At 41.7% G+C, this 22,137-nt stretch overlaps 1 protein-coding gene across 1 annotated transcript in view; it reads right to left on the reverse strand.

Annotated features, from left to right (window-relative positions):
• The window catches only part of LOC147031879 (uncharacterized), a 163,393-nt gene that overhangs the window by 107,807 nt on the left and 33,449 nt on the right, over positions 1–22,137 (reverse strand). The gene's annotated exons all lie outside the window — the stretch shown is intronic.

A 22,137-nucleotide genomic window follows, 5' to 3' on the forward strand; every position in this document is an offset into this window, starting at 1 on the left:
GAACATATCGGGCCAAAAAAGTCTTTGAAATATCATGCTCTCCATCGTTTTTGGCTACATCTCTCAATGGTGAAGAATCACTTTCAAAAATAAAAAAAAATTATCGGATCTGGATCTTCACCAATATCGAATCAATTCATCCTTGGCAGACACCAAAGCTGGCCTCCAAATGTTGTCCAAATCTGTCCATAACTTCTTAATATATCCTGCTCACTGAGACAGGCAGACAAACAAATAGACAGGTGTGAAAACATAATCTCTGTCCACCTTTGGTGGTGGAGGTAAAAAGCCAATTGGCAATGCACTAATGCGAGAAAGAAATATGGGTTGATGCCTACTTACTATATGACTCATCAACACACACACACACACACACACACACACACACACACACACACACACACACACACACACACACACACACACACACACACACACACACACACACACAAACCAGGACAATACAAGGAAAGAGAAAAGAAGACGATGGAGGTGGACAGGGTACAGCTTTCCCTTAGTCTGGGACACCGTAGGCTCGTGATGGTCTGACAGGTAGGCTTCCTCTGCCACACACACACACACACACACACACACACGTGTTCACAAGGTGGGCCATGCTGAGCCTGATTTTGTAAAAACAATTGGATAGCCCATTGCAGCTCATACCTGCAAACCTACTCCATTTAATTAATTTACTCAGCACCTTTCTCCCATTCACATCTGCCCCTTTATACATTTCTCTCAAAGCCTTCATCCAATCCCACATATTCTTATCCCACTGCCTTCTTCATACCTTCACAGACGTCCACTCAATCAAACCACCCACTTCCCTCAACCCTTTCATCCACTCTCATTTATATATCTTCTCTCACTACCTTTTTTACCCCTTCACTTAACGTCTTAACTCGTTTGTCCACTGCCCTCTTTCCCTTCACTGATATCCCTCTCTTCACTTCTCCCTTTATCCATTCATCTACTTCAAAACACCTTTTCATCCACTTCCTTCAGTGCCGGATTAAACCTTGTCAGAGCCGTGGGAAAATAATATTTTCGGGCCGGTCTCAACATGAGTGCCACCCCGGGAGCACAGGTTGTCTGAGGTTGAGTGAAGAATCTCTCTGGCTTATTTAGATTTAGAGTAGAAGGATCTATATTAATAAAATTAGTTGTTTTATTTTATTGATTTAGTTGATTACCCGCACACATATAAATAATATAAAACTGAAATTCAATCTTGAACCATCTAACTTCTAAAAAAATTAAAAACATCAGAAAATTATCAAACAAAACTCATAATTAAGAATAATACTGAAACAACACATACACAAGTAGAGGTACATTCAAAATACACCGCCCCCATGCCAAATGAGTAAATAACAAATCCTCCAATGCGCGACATTGCCGGGCGCCAGCCGCCATGCAGCACATGGAGACGGAATTGGGAAAAAGTGGTGCACAATAATTGATTGATTCATTGCATAATTAAAATAAATAAATAATAATCTTAAAATAATTAATTTATTTATGAATTGCCTAATACCATACCAAAACTACCACCGTTTCCTCTGAATCTGTAACTTTTTGAAAATGAAGTCATCGAAAAATGAATAATTAATCGTTTGATTAATCCATACATCAAAAATCCCTTTATAGTCAAATCACTTGTTTACCGTCATGTCCAAATATCAGCTTCCGAGCTCAAAAGCTGCCTGAGATATTGCCCAGATGAGAAAGAAAATAAAAAAAGTAATGAATAAATCGATAATAATGAAGTAATTAATCAATTGATTGATTAATCAAAAAATAAAAAATATCGTTTTTGCCAGAGCACTTCTTCACTCAAAGGATGGCTGAGATATCGCCCGGACAAACAAGAAAAGAAACAAACGATGTCCGGTGATGACATCATGCATCTCCTGGATATGGAATTGAGAAGGAGCGGTGTACAATAATAGACAATAAGACAAACACTGTAATGGGGGATGTACACACAGGAATGCACAGACAGCTGTTTTCAGTTGTTCCAGGAATATCATGTTGGAAGTCGTCCTCCATCTGTGTGTTTCGCTTTCACTTCTGACAGTTGTATAATTTTATGACTTCTGACAGAGGTATCATTACCAGTTAGCTCCTTCCTCTTCTGTTCAAAGAATAAGAATCTCGAACGTTGCAATGTGGTGAAATCAATGAGGGCTATTAAAGAGGGAAATGGCACTGTTGAAGTCGAGTTTAGGATCTTGGAGCATCAAGTTAATGGTGTTCAATCACTGAAGAACTTCATCCCAGAGTGAAGCCATTATCCCAGTTTCCAGATTGTTCACGATGTTCACCAGGCCTTTTGCTTCCAAACGACACTCTGGTTTCTGTTTTGTATCATCTATGAGTTCCTCGAGCACATTCTTGATGGCTGAATAACTAGAGGAGCACTTTTGTCACAAAAAATCTCAAGTTAATCCATTTGAAATTCAGGTTGCAACACAACAAAATGGGATAAAGTCAAAGGATGTGAATACTTTCTGAAGGTGCTGTACGTGATTTTAAATGAGTTGTTATCGTTCAAGTGTAAAGCAAGCTGATGGATGACCTCGATCAATAAATTGGTGGAACAGAGAGAGGTTTGTCATTAAAACAAGAATGACCACACTCTGGTCACAACCTGCGACACAAAATAGATGTATTTTTTTTTTGCTTCCCCTGTCCACTCAGCTCCGTCATCCTTGCTCATGTCCCACGTGTCTTGGTGGTGAAAGCTGGATCTGAGAATTTTTTTTAAATAATCATCCAAGGCTCATATTACATTCTCTAATAGTCTAATCTGTCTTATTAACTCTGTGCTGTGTCTGTCCCATGTTCCATGTGAATGAATAAGATTAAATAGAGCAGTATCTGTTCCATGTTCCCGTGTGAATGAATAAGAATAGATAGAGCCATGTCTGTCCTGTGTTCCCAGGTGAATGAATAAGATTAGATAGAGACGTGTCTGTCCCATGTTCCCATGTAAATGAATAAGATTAGATAGAGCCATGTCTGTCTCATGTTCCCATGTGAATGAATAAGATTAGATCGAGCCATGTCTGTCTCGTGTTCCCATGTGAATGAATAAGAATAAATAGAGACGTGTCTGTCCCATGTGAATGAATAAGAATAGATAGAGACGTGTCTGTCCCATATTCCCATGTGAATGAATAAGAATAGATAGAGACATGTCTGTCCCATGTTCCCATGTGAATGAATAAGATTAGATAGAGACATGTCTGTCTCATGTTCCCATGTGAATGAATAAGAATAGATAGAGACGTGTCTGTCCTGTGTTCCCAGGTGAATGAATAAGATTAGATAGAGCCGTGTCTGTCCCATGTTCCCATGTGAATGAATAAGATTAGATAGAGCCGGGTCTGTCCCTTGTTTGTGTTCCCATGTGAATGAATAAAATTAGCTAGATAAGATTCATAGTGATTCCGAACAGAGGATTAACCTTTATATCTGTTAATTCAGTTTTGGTGTGTGTGTGTGTGTGTGTGTGTGTGTGTGTGTGTGTGTGTGTGTGTGTGTGTGTGTGTGTGTGTGTGTGTGTGTGTGTGTGCGCGCGCGCCCGCGTCCCTCTCTTCCATCCTCCCACTCTCTCTGTTGAATAAACCTTTTGTTCATAAAAACCTGTACGTGGTCATTCGAGGTGCAGCATCTCGCCATTAAGTGCAAGTGATTTGGCTTTAAAAACCTACTAATAGACCGATTGGGAAACACACATTTAAAGTGCTCTTTAAAGAGTTGATTTGTCACAGTTATATCAGAATGAGCTGATTTGTCACACGGTCACAGATAGTTTTACCCCAATATGAGGCCATTCAAAAATTACATAATGCTATTTATTTTGCGAGGCACGTTTCCATCCATGTGTGCTGGCAGGTTTGTTTAACCTCAGTAATAATTTTTATTCGACGTATGATTATATATTTTTCGGGGTCCCTCATCGTGATTAACACTTGGCCCAAACAAAGCCAATGGAAATCTGACCCAAAGCCTGACAGTGTATAATCAACAGAAGCCAACTTTGTGTTTGGTCCATCAGAAACCCAAGATGGCAGCCATATCATTTGGTCTGGGTGCTATCACGGGTGGAGTCAAGCGACAGATGTCGCTTGGTGTGGTCTGGCAGCTGTCCGACCAAAGGGTGCACATTTCAAAAATTGACCCCCAACAAGAACCCCCAAAACAACAACAACAACAATAAAAACAGCAGCAGCAACAGCAACACAAAGCTCTTGCTGACCTGGGACATATCGCAGAGAAAAAAAAAAAGTACAGTGTTGCAAATGAGGGGAAGTCAAAAAAGTAATATCACTGAATTTTCTCAGTCAAATATTCACTGGTATTATTACTTTTAGATTCCCTCGGAGCAGCTTTTGCATGTTTGCTTCCATTTGTTGTTCAAGACTGAACAAATAACGAAATGACACGCAATATAATGTACAATATCAAATAATGCACAATATTGAATTAAGATTGAATCAATAAAAATATTAGCATAATTTTGCCTCATCCCAGTAAAACATCCTGGGTTACAACGAGCTGCAGAGCCTGCCAAAGGGGGTGTTTGACAAGTTAACTTCATTGAAAGAGCTGCGCCTGTATAGCAACCAGCTGTAGAGCATTCCGACTGGGACACCTTACTCAAACAACACTGCATGGATTCGGTATATTTGAAGATGTTGAGATTCTATGTGCTTGATGAAACATAAAGGATGTTTAAAGAAGCATCGTTTATTTATAATGATACAAGAACTTACAACACATACACTTAATAGGTGCTGTTTTTGCTGACGAGTTTAACAAGGAAATCTAACACAGGTGGAGGCCATTCAGCCCATCATGCCTGCACGAACACCATACTAATTTATCTAAACAAGAACCAAGGAAGAAAATGCATAATTTAAAAAAGAAATAATTAAAAAATTCTTCTTCCCCTCAGGGGAGGGGGCATGGGCTTGGTTAAAAACACACATCAACCACACAACACCCCTTGACAAGACACCCACCAACAACACTCCATACACATGCAAACAATCAATCACCCATCAATGCTCAAACTACCTAAAAGCCCTGTCAACATCCCTATACCCCTCTATCTCCATAACTATTGAATTCTAATATAAACTTATCTACTTTTTTCCGCTGCCACTACCTTTCCAGGGAACTAACAATAATTAATCATCACCTGGAGCTTACCTGTTACAATACATATTATATTTTGAGCTCAGTCATGATCACAAGCAGGAGTGTCCTAAGAAGATGGTGAAAAAGTAGCGCACTTACCTTCTGGCTGTTTAATCTGGGTTTGATTTCAGACTTACATATTGGTGCTTCATAGGAAGGGCTTTGCAACAAAAAGTGCATCATCTGTTTGATGGATATTAAGCTTTGGATACCTCAGCTAGCATTCGCTAGTGGAAGGTAGAGATCCCACGGTTTCCTTTTACAAAGTGCATGTGGGTTATTGCAGGCCACTCTTGCCAATTTGAAACATTCCTTCTACATACAAGTGACAGGGGAGACCACATCAGTTGTACATCTGTGCTCCATAGCAATGATGCTACCAGCATGTGACTGCATGAGGGAAGAAGTTTTGAACATGTAATTGTAAGATACAACAATTATTAGCTCACCTGGAATTTAGGCCAGTGAGCTTTTGCGATCGAGCAGTGTCCGTAGGAGAGTGACTGAGTCAGAGTGAGTGAGTGAGTCAATCAGTCAGTCAGTGAGTCTGTAAACACTTCAGTCATTATCGCTTGAAGCAAAACACAATTTTGATGAAACTTGACCACAACCTTCATTATCTGTGTTGTACGAAAGTGTATTGACCGCATCAAAGTCTGCACTCATTGAAGGGGTCTATGGGGTTTGAACGTCCCAAAATAGGTATTTGCTCTCTTCTCCGAAACAACACATATGATTTTGATGAAACTTGACCACAACCTTCATCATCCTTAATGTACCAAAGTTTGTTCACAGCATGAAAAAAAATCATGGTCTGAATTTAGGTGACTCCTGATGCAGGTGAGCTTCAGGACGTACAGTCCTATTTTTAGTGTTTTGTATGTGACCTGTGGCTGCTGGTTGCATCATTGGTGGGAGTGTGGCTGTGCTGCTGATGCAGTGCCACCTGTTTCCAGTAAGCTGGTACTCATTTTGATGACCTTGGAAGGATGGCAGGTTGTCAACCCACCTGGTGTAGTTTAATGACAGGGGCTCAAACTCAAGGCCATACGATCATAAGCCAGTCACCTTAACCATTAGCCAGCACCAGGTTTACAACACCAATAACAAGAAAAAGAGCAATCAGAGATTGTAGACCCTCACCAGGACTTCTTTTGAGTGGTGTATTTATTTTTTATAGGTTTGAAGGTAAATCGATAATGGCTGCGAGACCATGTGTCTGATCAGGATGAAACTTACAACGTGTATTCCCCATCTCCCAGAGATCATAAGCATGAAGTTTCACATCGATGGATTAAGCGGTTCCAGAGAAAACATTATTTAATAATTTTCTTCAATCCAATATGGCTGCCAAACCATGTGACCCATCAATGATTCCTTAACATTCTAGTACAACCATGGCTTGGGGAACACTTGTGTGAAGTTTCCCCTCGATTTGTCTGGGCATTCTGGAGAAGAAGATTTTTATCAGTTTTAGAGTAAATCTAATATTGCTGCCAAACCATGTGACCAATGATATCATGTGTGAACTTTTTCTGTGTCCTGCAGAAGATATCATGTGTCCTGCACATGATATCATGTGTTCTGCAGAAGAACAGAAGAGAGCCAGCAGTCTTGTAATCTCCTGATGTATGTGAGGAAGACATGATACATTCTGTTATTACAAGTGATGACAATGATACGGACAACATGAAGACCATCTTTAAAGCAGCACAGATAATACGCAAAAGCATTGCTGATTTCAAGAAGGAAAAACCAGTAAATGTCATCCCAGTTTCGAGCAACACCAATGACGTTCCCAGTGAACTGTACACTATGATCCGCTGGATCAGAGTGGGTCCTTTGGATGAGCTGGAAACTGAAACAAGGACCAGTGTCGTCGACAGAATGGCACTCACAGTGAGCCAAAACATCCTCTATGGATTCAGGTCCAACAGACAGGTGAAGTACAATTCAAGCAGAGAATCAGCAACCTTCAGGCATCAACATGCAAGAGAAAACCCTCAAGTCCTGGGGCTGGCCCTGACTGTGCATCATGACACACGAAACAAAACGTTGATGGGTCTTCTCAATACACAGGGCTATTGTGTCTCACATGGCCACACCCTGCTTTTGGAAACTGCTCTTGCCAATGCTGTGGTAGAAAACACCAAACAGTTTCGAGGCCTGCACGTACCCCCCTTCCTGAAGAAGGGAACATTTGTGTTCTTTGCTGCAGACAACACAGATTTTGCTGAAGACACTGCTGACGGCAAAGGCACCACTCATGGAACAATGCTTCTGAAGCCGATGCTCCTGAAGAACCAGTTGCCCCGCCTCTAACCATTGGTGATGCAAAAAGTCTGTCAGTCACGCCATACCATGTACAGATGATGCATTGTGACAAGCCCAAACCCCAACCAAACAAAAGAACCAGACAGTTTGCAGTCAACAAGGATGGAATCTCTGGAAACTATCAGCTGACTCACCTGGGATGAGCAATTGCTTATGTAGTATCCAGACTGAAGACAGGAGAGAACTTCAGCAAGATTCCATGTTGGGCAGGCTACAACTCACTGCTGTCCGCAAGTCAGCCTGTCACTCAGATTGGATCTCCACCACTGCTTCCAGAGGTGGCACATGAATGATCAACCCTTCTCACCGTGATTATGCAGACAAGTGAGCTGAGGCACCTGGCAGTTGGTGAAGAACATCCTACTGTCATCTCATTTGACATTGCCCTCTATGAGAAGGTTGTGCAGTTGTTGGATGCCAGGCCTGACTTGAAGCGCACAGTTGTCCCCAGACTTGGTGAACTACATGCCGTCATGGCTTCTCTGAGAGCTCTTGGAGCCGACATAGAGAATTCAGGCATAGATGACGCCTGGATAGAAGCTGACCTCTATAGTGCAGCAGCAACGAGGCAGATCCTCAAGTGCACACACTACAAGCGTTCTCTCCGGGCCCACATCTACTCATATGTTGCTCAATATGAACTGGTACTGGAGGAATTCTTCAGAGAGAACTCACAGCTGAAAGACGTTTGCTGGCAGGCAACAGAACAAGTCGAAGCCGCCTGCTCTGAGGAGGACAAATCTGCACAGGCTGAATCTGCCAAGCAAGCCAACGCTACCCTCCTCGAAGCCTTGGTCACTGCTGAGGTGATGAAAGCATTCAAGGAGTGGGAAGCACAGAAAACCCAAAACGCCATGTTCAGGTCCATCATGAACGACCTGCACCGAGTGGAGACAGTCCTGTTCTTTGTGGCTACATCTTGCAGTGCTGATCTGGCACTCCATTTACAAGCTGCAGAAGCACTCAGCAAGCTGTTCTTTGCTTTTGACCGGATCAAATACAAGCGACTCTGGCCCAGATACATTGCTGATATGCATTACCTCAGAACCAATCATCCTGAGACCTGGAAGGAACTTGAAGCAGGTAATCTGTCAGTCACCAGAAATGACATTCCATTTGTGTCCATAGGTGCAGACCATGCATGCGAACATCTCAACAAGCAGATGAAGGTCCACTATGGACTGATTGGAATCTCCAACAATGCCAACGCTAGACAGAGATTCTTCATGGCTACACCCGAACTGTCATGCCTGTCCAGAGAGTCCAAGAGTCAGTTTGGCATTAGAACAGTTGGCAAGAACATAGAGCATCCTGGAATAGGATCTAGTGCCATCAGAAGAGATCATGAGGCAATTGACAAAATTAAGGCTGTCATACTGAGTCATGGCAACCCAGTTACCGCTGACAAGTTGTACAACATGATCACACATGCCTACGTCCCACAGGAGTATGTCCCACAGATCTTGAACATCAATGACACTGGGCAGAAACTGTACGAAGACTATGTGTCAGAGAGAATCAATAGAGAAGTCAGCCTCTGGGCACCAGTCAAGAAGGAAAACAAAATGTTCATGTCTGGCAACAAGAAGACCACTGTGAAAACCCGAGACAAAACTGTAGATCTCAAGGAGACCAAAGATCTGCATGGCAGACTGCTGGTACTTGCCCGGTCGAACAGACAGATTGACCAGAAACAGGCTGTTGGCAACTATGAGTTCACACAGACACCAAGAGCACTCTTTGCCCCCAATGGGGATATACTGCCATGCACTGACAAGTCAAAGTTGATCCACCTCCTAGAAAAGCTGGCAAAGGAAGACACAGCAGATCAGGATCAACCACAAGCTGAAGGTGAAGCTCCAATGGACACAAACTCTGGGCTCCAGTCAAGATGGTCATCCTAGTCACAAAATTGCACTAGTGGATGGCATGGTTGTTGGCCAAAAGCTGACAAAGAAGCCAGCAACAGTAGTCACGGTCAAGAATTTAAGTGAATGGTCTACGGCAGACTGATGTCTCTAACCAGAGACTACGATGAGGTGATTCTGGTGTTTCATACCTACAAGGGGGATTAATTGAAGCACATCACAAGGTAGAAAAAAAGACAAGGAAAGGATCCAATGCAATACCAAATCAGAGATGACACAAACATCAAGAACATTCCAATGAGCCGCTTACTTTCTCATGACCAAACAAGGCTGATCTGACGGAATATCTGGCATCAAAGACGGTTGAATACAGCAAAGAATCCCCCAAGCTTGTCATTGCTTCTGCTGCAGGACACACCGAGAGCAACAGTCAATTGGACTTTGAAGGCAACAACCATGAAGAAGCAGACACCTTGTCGATCCACCATGCAGTTCTGACTTCATGTCGCAACCCATCCGATGCACAGCTCATGTTCTTCTCCACAAACACAGATATACTGGTGATGGTTGTAGCAAAATATGAAATCCTGCTGAAAAATACTTGTTTCAATGGCATCTGGGATTTTGGAAGTGAAACCAATATGGAAAGCTCTGGGTGCAGATCGAGCAAAGGCTTTGCCGGCATTTCATGCATTTACAGAAGCAGACAACACTGGGCGGTTTTCTAGAATAGGCAAAGCTACCTGGCTGAACATCTACCTAAAAGCAGATGATCATGTTGTCAAGGCTCTACAAAAGCTGTCTCAAACCAATGAAGTGACAGAGGATCTGCTATCTACTTTAGCTGAGTTTGTATGCACTGTATACTAACCTAAGGGGGTCCAAATCAACAACATCCCTGAACCGAGATGGTATCTTTTCTGCAAGCACATGGCAGAAAGTGACAAGCTTCCACCCACACTTGGTGCTCTCAAGAAGCATGTCCTACAAGCCCATATCCAGGCCAGAGTGTGGGGTCAGGCAGACATCGCCCAGCAGGAGTTCCTTGACCCACTACAGAATGGCTACTACAAGGACGAGGATGGCCAGCTGAAACCAATGACAACTGAGTCCCTCCCAGCACCAGAGGCCATCATTGAGATGGTCAGATGTCAATGCAAAGCAGACTGTTCTTCACACAGATGTCCGTGCAATTCAGTGAAGCTACCCTGCAGCACTGACTGCCAGAATGATGAAGACTCTCGGGATATCACACTTGCTAGTGACAGTGATGATGATAGTGAGGACGATGGAGATATGTAGAGAAACATGACAGTTTGCTTGTGTGTAAACTTTGGGTGTCAAATTCCGAATATCTTTTTTCTTTTTCTGTTCTGTTCAGCTATGCATATTAAAATGCAAGATAGACACCCATACATGTGTCATTGATATTTGTAATTATCACCATTGGATTCCTTGCCCCCAAAAATGTAGATTTGGCCACTGGAATCTTGTTTCTAGGTCATCGAGGAGGCGAGATATTGAGAAACTAGTGTTTGAGGGTCGCCAGTTTTAAAAATCCAAGATGGCCACCATAATGACATCTGAGAAAATGGAATCAAACATTTTCTGATTTGTTAGACTATAAAGTTTTCAAAAATATATAGTTTCATAATCTCCCAAAAATTATAATGAAATTACATAAGGAACCTGACTAAATGTACAACTCAGATAAACTTGATGGTATTACCACACACAGCTCAGATAAACTTGATGGTTTTACCATGCAAAGCTCAGATAAACTTGATGAGCTCAGATAAACTTTATTCACACCATTCAAAATAAATCAGGGTCTTGGAGGTTCTACTGAAGGAGTTTATGGGGAGGTTGCCTACCAAAAGAGGTATTTGCTTTCTTCTCAGAAACTACACACTCAATTCTGATGAAAGTTGACCAAAACCTTCATCACCCGTGATGTACTAAAGATTGTTCACGACAATTTAAAAATTTTCCATCAGAGATGGGGAATCCCCCGCCATTGAATGAAAAAGGTCATACATATTCCAGATAATGAGGGAGGTGAATTGGAAACAAGACATCATTTGGTCATGATCTCGAAAAAGTTCCCTAGGGGTGAGGAACGTCGTAACCAAAACTAATTGAAATCAGATAAGCGGCTTTCCATTTATAACAAAAAACATTTTTTTCAAAATGGCCGCCCCAGTCGGCCATCTTGGATCTGGCCATGCCCAAAATGAATAGGGTTCTTCCTTTTCAGGTGGTACATGTGTGACTCAAATTTCAAATCGATATGGCGAACAGTTTATGAGTTATCGCACTCACAGCTATAAATGTTGACGCACGGACGGACGGACGGACGGATGGACAGCCGGACGACCTGGGTGACAACAATATCCCCCTTCCGCCACGCGGCGGGGGATAAAAATAAAATCAGGATCTAAGGGGTGTATGGGGGATTGCCCCTTCCTCCCATAATATGTATTTGCTTTCTTCTCCGAAACTACAGACACAATTTCGATGAAACTTGACCACAACCTTCATCACCCGTGATGTACTAAAGTTTGCTCATTGTGTTTAAAAAAAATCAGGGTAGAAGGGGGTTTACAGGGGAATGGGTGGTTGCCCCCAAAATAGGTGTTTGCTTTCTTTTTCAAAACCATACACAAAATTTCAATGAAACGACCAAAACATTCATCACCCATGATGTACCAAAGTTTGTTCATGCTGTTGAAAAAAAAAATCAGGGTCCAGATGGGTCTATGGGGGTGGGGGGGGGTGGTTGCCCCCTAAAATAGGTATATGCTTTCTTCTCAGAAACTACACACATGATTTAGATGAAACTTGACTGAAACTCTCATTACCCGTGATGTACCAAAGTTTGTTCACAGCATTAAAAATATCCAAAGGTATTTACTTTCATCGCCGTTAAATTATTTGCGGGTCATACACACCTACCAGTGGTTCCCTGTTTTCTTATCCAGCTACGACCAGGTGAGCACCCAGGGGTATTTTCCCCATTTTTTATTATTGTTGCAAAACAAAGTGTTCATTGATTTATCTGGAGTTGGCACTTCCTTCACTTAAAAATATGATAACATTGTTGAAGGATGTAGCAAACTTTTGAATTGCACTCTGAAACAACAAACAATGGGGCAATTCCGCAGTTAGAGGGACATGACCCTAAAATTTCAATTTGTTTTTTTCCTTTATTTTTGTGTGTGATTTACGAAAGGACACATTGATGATTCAGGAAAAAATATTTTTCAGGGTATATTGATAGTTTTTGGTGGTGAATTCACCAATTTTGAACAAGAATTGTTCCAGATAAATTTTATCAGCAAAATCTCCATAATGGCAAAGAAGATATCTAGTCAAATTAAATGCCATTTTCTTACCAAAAATATTGAATTCATAGAGGCAGTGTAGTGCTTTCATGGATATATTAAGTAAAATCAACCTACATGTCTTCAAAATGCAAACATGTGTGCATTTCCCAACCCCTAGAAAGTCATGTAACGTTACTAACCGAAAAGTGAAATTATTTACCTCCAGAGTGTATAAAGTGTCTATGAATGATAATATTTCAATTTTTCCTGCTGTGTCCAATGACTAATTGAAATATATAAATAAGTATTACTTGTCATGATAGAAGTTAGAAATAACAGCAATCAAAATGTGTAACGTTACTAACCATGTAACGTTACTAACCAGCCTTTGTGTATTGTAACGTTACTAACCATGAAATAAGTGAATAAGACTCGAATAGACAGGTCCTGGTCAAGACAAAAGTGACAGTAAGACAACAGAGGGCAGTATGAAGACAGTGGGGGGGGGGGGGGTAAATTTTGGAAACATGTGGCTGATGCATGCTTTATGTTGCAGTGACCAGTGCACAGTACATACTCTTCAATACATGGTGCACAGTGGTGGTGTGGGACAAGGTGAGAACACGTAAACATACTGTAATTGATGCAAAGAATTTTGCAGAAGCTGCAAGTACCATGAAGAATGTGTCTGTTCGTGAGATTACTTCCAGTGAGATCGCAAAGAGGAACGAGAAGCTGAACCTTTATGTCATCTTCAGTGAAGCCAAGGCCATTACTGGCATAGCAAAGATGCACTTCTTCAAAGTGGTAAATGACGAGGTGGTAGCCTATGTCCTGAGCAGAGACAAGCACGATGAGGCAACCCAGAGCAGCAGTGAGACCATTGCAGCAGTGGGAGACTGGTTCATAGTTGAGTACGATGGAAAACAATTTCCAGGAGAAGTTCTTGCTGTACGAGATGGAGAGTTCCAGGTGTCAGTAATGGCACATGTCGGGAAGTACTGGAAATGGCCTTCAACTAGGGATGCTATTTTCTACATGAGACACCAGATGATTGCCCCGTTGGATGCACCAGAAGTAGTGAACAATCGAGGCCATTTCAAATTTTCTGTCCCAATTTGAAATTATTGTACGGTGGTTTGTCAGGTGTAATTACATTTCAGGTACAGCGAACAGACTTTTGTTTTCACGTCAATGCAGAGATACGTTCAAAGTGGTCTAAAGAAGAAAAAAAACATATCACATATCTCTAGACTTGAATAAACATGAATTCAAATACTATGATGTAAACTACTGTCACAATATCAAATGTTGCATTATGGCCATACACTGTACATACTACATACCGGTACATTAGTTTTTGCTCTTTGGTTTCTTTCCCCTATATGAAAGGTACTCTTGAATGAGGAACACATACAATATGTACTGTTTTGTTCAACTTGTGAATTCCAGTGAATCACGATGAACTGTGATCAGCATAGTTATGGATCTGTGGATATCACTTGACCCAGTCTTTAAAGTGGTACTCTTTTGTTGTTTGTAATTTATTGTAACTTTTTCTTGTCTTTTTTAACACATATGTAATTTGTACCATTGTACAAGTACAATGACACTATACTGCTTGAGTTTGGTGATTGAAATAAGAGTTTCATGTCTTATCTGATGTTTTTTTAGCTTATTTCACATTCTCTTGAGGAAAAATGTAATGATTTGAGATTAAACATAATTCTGTGAGTCATTGTAATCACTGGACAAAGTGTAACGTTACTAACCGTAACGTTACTAACCATGATTTTTGTTCCTAATTTTCAAACAAAGCTAGAATGAGAAAGGATATTTAGGGTAACTAATGCCCTTAAAGCTAGAAATGAAAAAATAGAGTTGATATGTTTCAAGCTATACCAATTTTAGCAAACTTTTCATTCAAAGATGCTCATCAATTTTTCATGTCCTTTTTTGTAACGTTACTAACCGGCATTAAAAGCAGTTCTTTCTTCTAGAATGTTTCATGAAATGATTTCATTCTTTGCTCTGTTCTACGTCTAGACTAGGTTGATCTCTGGTGACATTAATGAGACTTTACATCCACAGATAGAGAAAGGACTCTTATCTAAATAATGAGAATGTCCCTAAAATGTAACGTTACTAACTGCGGAATTGCCCAATGGCATATCAATGAAACTTTTTGAATATAACATGCTGATCTGTAAGTCCATCGTGATTGAAAGATCTGAAACTCTCAGGTGTCAACAAATATCTGTCGTACAATATTTTTTCACCCCTCATAAAAATTAAAAAAAAATAAACCAATGTCACCCGCAGGGTGACCCGTATCTTGCCAAAAGGTGACCACGTGTGACTTCTTTAAGGTCACACTGAGGTGAACAGAGCTGCTATCCACCAGGAGCGACTCCTTGAGGAATATCTGCTTACGAGAGATTCCGATGAGAATCGTTCTACAGAGTAACCATGAAAAATATGTGTTTGCCTCATAACGTCACCAAATGACATCATAATGTCTCAAGCTTGACATATCTAGAAAGCACTCATCGAGGTGTTCAATTTGAGGTACTACATGATATGGTTCCTAAAACTTGAAAATTTGACCTTGGGGTCAAATATGTTTGACCTCAGGCGCTAACCATGAAGGTCAAGGCCAATCGCCACCAAAAACTAATCAGCTGAGCGCCAGACCATATACTACATTCCCATTAAGTTTGGAGACGATTTGATTAAAATTACTCAAAAAATAAGGGTTTCGTCGACTCCCCTGATTTGCGACAGTGACCTTGACTTTCAAAATTTTATGCGCTGAAAGGGACCTCAATAGGCCTCTGATATGCGAAGTTACAAAAATTTCCAATGATAACTGTGCTCTGCAGAGTGATTTATACGTGATTACAGACAAAAAAAAAAGAAAAAACACATGAAGGTCAAGGCCAATCGCCACCAAAAATTAATCAGCTGAGCGCCAGACCATGAACTATATTCCCATGAAGTTTGAAGATGATCCGATCAAAATTACTCAAAAAATAAGGGTTTCGTCGACTCCCCTGATTTGCGACAAAGTGACCTTGACCTTTAACCTTGACCTTCAAAATTTTGTGCACTGAAAGGGACCTCTATAGGCCTCTGATATGCGAAGTCACAAAAATTTCCAATGATAACTGTGCTCTGCAGAATTTTTTATACGTGATTACAGACAAAAAAAAAAAAACAAAAAATAAAAAAAACATACAAGGTGACTAACATATCTTGCAAAAACTTCGTTTTGGCAAGATAACAATTTCTCACACATGAAGATATGAAGCACAATGTTTCACAGTTTCGTTTGTTCTGGAATATCTTTAAAACAAAGTTAAACCTGGATATGATACTGGCCAGGCATGAAGAGTAAACAGTTCTGTGCAACAGTTACTGAGGATTGTGAAATACCATGTGGGGGAGGCTGCTCAGTTTGTTGCCCTGAAGAACCAGCTTGGTTGCACTTTTAGCTGTTTGAATAAAGATATGAATTGTCATGTTATTTTATCACAATGCAAATTTTAATTATTGTTATTAAAAATAACTTCAGTCACTGATATTACTGATATGTATTAACAATCTTTGCACCTTTTACAGATGTGATACAGGCCAGATGTGAAGGGTAAACAGTTCTGTGCAACAGCTTCTTAGGATTGTGAAAGAAGAAATAAATGAACACTTTGTTTTGCAACAGTAATAAAAAAATAGGGAAAGAAGGTGTGTGGGGGAGGCTGCTCATTTTGTTGTCTTGGAGAACCAGCCCGGGTGTGCTCTTAGATGTTTGAATAAAAATATAAATTCTAATGTTGTTTTATTATGATGTAAATATTTTTTTCCCATTTTTATGAAAAATAACTTCAGTAATTGATTATATATATATATATATATATATATATATATATATATATATATATATATATATATATATATATATATATATATATATATACACACATATATATATATACACATATATATATATATACATATATATATAAATATACATATACATATATATACATATACATATGTATACATATATATATATATATATATATATATATATATATATATATATATATACATACATATATATACATATACATATATATACATATACATATATATTGTTGTGGTTGAGGAAATTGGCAAACCACCATTCAGGTCCCGTAGGTGAGATATCTCTGTAAGTATATGTGTAGTTAGCCCCAAACCCGTTGTTTAGAGGGAATAAATGTCATTCATTCGGGCTGCGACCCTTTAAGATAGCCGTTTTTCTGTTCTATCTTTATTTTGAGCCAACCACGTCTCAACCGCCATCACACAACAACCACCAACCGCAACGCCGCTTCACGACAACAACAACGCCAACAGCCACGACCTTTACCGTCACAACTCGCTCTCGCAATCATCGCATCACCGCCATTCCAAGCGTCACCGTGGCCAGGGACCACCACAATAAACCCTCCACCACCTTCACCTCTCCTCCTTCTGCCGCCATTCCCGCACCGCTTGTGGGCACCGATCCTGGACTCGTACAGGGCGCGCGCTGAGCAGCGGGTGCAAAAAGCGGCCTTTCCGGGGAAGTCGGATCAGGAATGATTCACGCCCACTTCTGTTCCGTCCTATCAGCGAGCGCGGGGCGATTTGGCCCCGCCTCCAGGCGCGTCGGAGTAGAATCGATGTATGCAGATTCGAGGATCAGGAATGATTCACGCCCACTTTTCCTCCGTCCAATGGGCGAGCGTGGCTCCGCCCCCGAGCCGATCCTGATCCAAAAATCTGCATATGGTTTCTCCTGTCGCACTATAAAGCGCCGAGCGATTTGAGTGAGTTGAGAGTTTCTGTTTCGGGCTCGGGCGAGTTGGAGAGGTGTGGCAGCGGCAGCGGCAGCGGCAGCGGCAGCGGCAGAGAGAAGAGTTTCTGTTTCGGGCTCGGGCGCGTTGTGGCGGCGGCGAAGCGTGGCAGCAGCAGCAGTCAAGACGGGGTTTGGAGTCTGTCGGGGAGCTGCGGAGAGGGGAGGCTGGGAACGCGGTCGAGGTCACAGTGGAGTCGCTCATCGCGGGACCCAAGCAAGCCAGATATTCTCTTTCCCCAGAGCATCAACAACCCCCCCTGTTTCCCCCCGCGCTGAGATAGTGCGAGAAGGGGGCCCCGTTCCCACCCCATTCCAGGCAGTGTCAGCGAGGCCCGCGGAGGAGCGCGGAGTCGGGGTGCCGCCGCCATTTTGCGGCTCATCACCAGACGGGTAGGCTCGACGCGGTCTCGGCCCCAGGCCCGTCTGCCCCCTTGTAGTTGAGGGTGGCCCCTTTTTCTTTTGCTTTGAGTATATGTGTTGTCGGCGCCGTCTGTAAAGTAAAACTGTGTAAGTGTTGCCATGTGCTCGCGTAGTCGGTAGTAGATCTGCATTGTTTCTTTTGTTACATTTGCATTTGGTGCATAATTGTTGTGTTCTTTTTGTTACATTTGCTTTTGGTGCATAATTGTTGTAATTGTATATGTGTGCTTTCCGTTTGCCGCGGAATAAATGTGCCTTATGTTGAACTGTCTTTCCCGTTTCGCATAGTCTTTTCTTTAATTGAATCTCCATCTTACTTCACGTAAAGGGTTGGTCGTGGGCTAAATAGGCCCAATAATTAATCGGAACCGTCGAGGTTGACGATAAGACCACTCGGTTATTCCGATAGTACGGAACGGGTCGCTTAAAGTGGCCCGTGTCCGAAGTCGACCTGCGGCGAGGTGCGATCGCCCGGTCTACCCTCCGTGTGGGTACTTAGGTAGGTCAAATTTGGCGAACAACCCTATCCCACGCGGGGGGCCGATTGGCACGATCGTGGTGAGGCCGAAAGGCCCACCCGTGACTAGTTCCCGGCGTTAGTCCGAGAGGGTCACGACGGAATTGTCCGTCCGGTGGGCGACGTGCCGCGATTCGAGTTACGTGGCCGCTCGCACGCCGGCGGGCGCGAATTCGCAACAATATACATATACAGTGGGGAGAACAAGTATTTGATACACTGCCAATTTTGCAGGTTTTCCCATTTACAAAGCACGTAGAGGTCTGTAATTTTTTATCATAGGTACACTTCAACTGTGAAAGACGGAATCTAAAACAAAAATCCTGAAAATCACATTGTATGATTTTTAAATAATTAATTTGGATTTTATTGCATGAAATAAGTATTTGATCACCGACCAACCAGTAAGAATTCTGGCTCTCACAGACCTGTTAGTTTTGTCTTTAAGAAGCGCTCCCATTCTCCACTCATTTCCTGTATTAACTGTACCTGTTTGAACTCATTATCTGCATAAAAGACAGCTGTCCACACTCAATCAATCAGACTCCAACCTCTCCACAATGGGCAAGACCAGAGAGCTGTCTAAGGACATCAGGGACAAAATTGTAGACTTGCACAAGGCTGGGATGGGCTACAGGACAATAGGCAAGCAGCTTGGTGAGAAGGCAACAACTGTTGGCGCAATTATTAGAAAATGGAAGAAATTCAAGATAACAGTCAATCTCCCTCGGTCTGGGGCTCCATGCAAGATCTCACCTCGTGGAGCCTCAATGATCATGAGGAAGGTGAGGGATCAGACCAGAACTACACGGCAGGACCTGGTCAATGACCTGAAGAGAGCTGGGACCACAGTATCAAAGAAAACCATAAGTAACACACTACGCCGTCATGGATAAAAATCCTGCAGCGCACACAAGGTCCCTCTGCTCAAGCCAGCACATGTCCAGGCCCATCTGAAGTTTGCAAATGACCATCTGGATGATCCAGAGGAGGAATGGGAGAAGGTCATGTGGTCTGATGAGACCAAAATAGAGCTTTTTGGTTTAAGCTCCACTCGCCGTGTTTTGAGGAAGAAGAAGGATGAGTACAACCCCAAGAACACCATCCCAACCGTGAAGCATGGAGGTGGAAACATCATTCTTTGGGGATGCTTTTCTGCAAAGGGGACAGGACGACTGCACCGTATTGAGGGGAGGATGGATGGGGCCATGTATCACGAGATCTTGGCCAACAACCTCCTTCCCTCAACAAGACCATTGAAGATGGGGCGTGGCTGGGTCTTCCAGCATGACAACGACCCGAAACACACAGCCAGGGCAACTCAGGAGTGGCTCCGTAAGAAGCATCTCAAGGTCCTGGAGTGGCCTAGCCAGTCTCCAGACCTGAACCCATAAGAAAATCTTTGGAGGGAGGTGAAGGTCTATGTTGCCCAGCGACAGCCCCGAAACCTGAAGGATCTGGAGAAGATCTGTATGGAGGAGTGGGCCAAAATCCCTGCTCTAGTCTGTGCAAACCTGGTTAAGAACTAGAGGAAACGTCTGATCTCTGTAATTGCAAACAAAGGTTTCTGTACCAAATATTAAGTTCAGTTTTTCTGATGTATCAAATACTTATTTCATACAATAAAATGCAAATTAATTATTTAAAAATCATACAATGTGATTTTCAGGATTTTTGTTTGAGATTCCGTCTTTCACAGTTGAAGTGTACCTATGATAAAATTTTTAGACCTCTCGGTGCTTTGTAAGGTGGAAAATCTGCAAAATCGGCAGTGTATCAAATACTTGTTCTCCCCACTGTATATACATATACACACACATATATATATATATATATATATATATATATATATATATATATATATATATATATATATATATATATATATATATATATACATATATATACAGACATATACATACATACATACATACATACATACATACAGTGCCTTTATAGTCGACACCCCATTTCAAAATTTTCACATTTTGTTGCCCTATACCTTTGAATTAAATTGCATTAAATCTGACTTTTTCCACCTATATTTACACATTGCAACCCACAACTTCCATGTGAAAAAAAATTATTCAAATTTCAGAAAATTGATGAAAAATACAAAACTATAATATTTGAGTTAGATAAGTTAGTGTCCACCCCCCTGAGTTAATACTTGGTGGAAGCACCTTTGACAGCAATTACAGCCTTGAGTCTGTTGGGATAGGTCTCTACCAACTTTGCACACTTTGATTGATCAACATTTGTTCATTCGACTGCACAAAACTGTTCAAGCTCAGTCAAGTTGTGTGAGGAGTGTTGATGGACAGCAATCTTCAAGTCATGCCACAGATTTTCAATTGAATTTAGGTCAGGGCCCTGACTGGGCCACTCGGAAATGTATATTTTTATTCCTTAGCCACTTCAGTATCGCTTTGGCTGTGTGCTTCGGGTCGTTGTCATGCTGAAAGGTGAAATTCTGTCCCGATTTCAGCTTTCTTGAAGAGGACAGCAGGCATTTCTCCAGGATTTTTCTGTATTTTGCTCCATCCATTTTCCCTTCCATCCTGACAAGTGCCCCAGTCCCTGCTAATGAGAAACCTCCCCATAACATGATGCTGCCACTACCATGCTTCACAGTCGGGATGGTATTCTTTGGGTGATTTACTGTGTTGGGTTTGCCCCAAACGTAATATTTTGCATTTAGGTTCTGGTTCTGGGTTTTAGGTTCAACTTCCGGTTCTGGGTTTGGAGCGTCGGCAGGTCTCTCTCAGGGCTCGCTGCAAACTTCCTCAAAGTTAAGTTTCCGGTTGTTATTTGTCCCATTTTAACTCTATATTTTCTCACCTACATGTTACTGTGTGTTCCTAGTTTGGTTTTGTTTCAAAAATCGTGCTATGTTGTGAGTTTTCGTCAACCTTGTCTTACCGGGTTCCTTGTTACCTAATTACCTATTCCTAATTCCTAATTACCTTCAATTCCTATTTTCCCCACTTTCCCAACGTCCCCCATCCCTCCCAATCTAAACACTCTGTTTCTTGTCTTAAATCCAAAAAATAAAAATAAAAAATAAAAACACCTTTCACCCGGCACACCCACGAGTCCCGATTATTCTTCTTCTTCCTCTTCTTCTTCTTTTCCTTCTTCTTCCTCCTGCCGGCACACCATCTTTATTCTACTGTGCTGACCAACTCTCACCATTACCTTCACGATTTCTTCGTACAACCTTCCATTCCTGAATCTTACCTATTCTTCAAAAATACATCAAAAATCAATAATCTTCTTTGTATCCTTTCGATCTATACACCTCCTGTAACCATGTGTCTCTCAACTCTTGCTGATACTTTTCATCGACCCAGCAGCTTCACTCTCTGTTTGCAGTCCCAAACTCACCATACACTTCCACGATTTTACTTCAACCTTCCCTTTTCCGAATGTTACGCAATCCTTATTTAAAATAAATGAATTAACTTTTGACGATACACCTCCCATAACCACGTGCTTCTCCCGTAACCACGTGATCTGCTTCCACCCCCTGCGTTTACCGATCCAAATTCACCACACGATTTTTTCTACAACACT

This window comes from Eptatretus burgeri, chromosome 2, assembly GCF_056783735.1.
Source record: "Eptatretus burgeri isolate ZD-2024b chromosome 2, Ebu_testis_v1, whole genome shotgun sequence".
Lineage (NCBI taxonomy): Eukaryota > Metazoa > Chordata > Myxini > Myxiniformes > Myxinidae > Eptatretus > Eptatretus burgeri.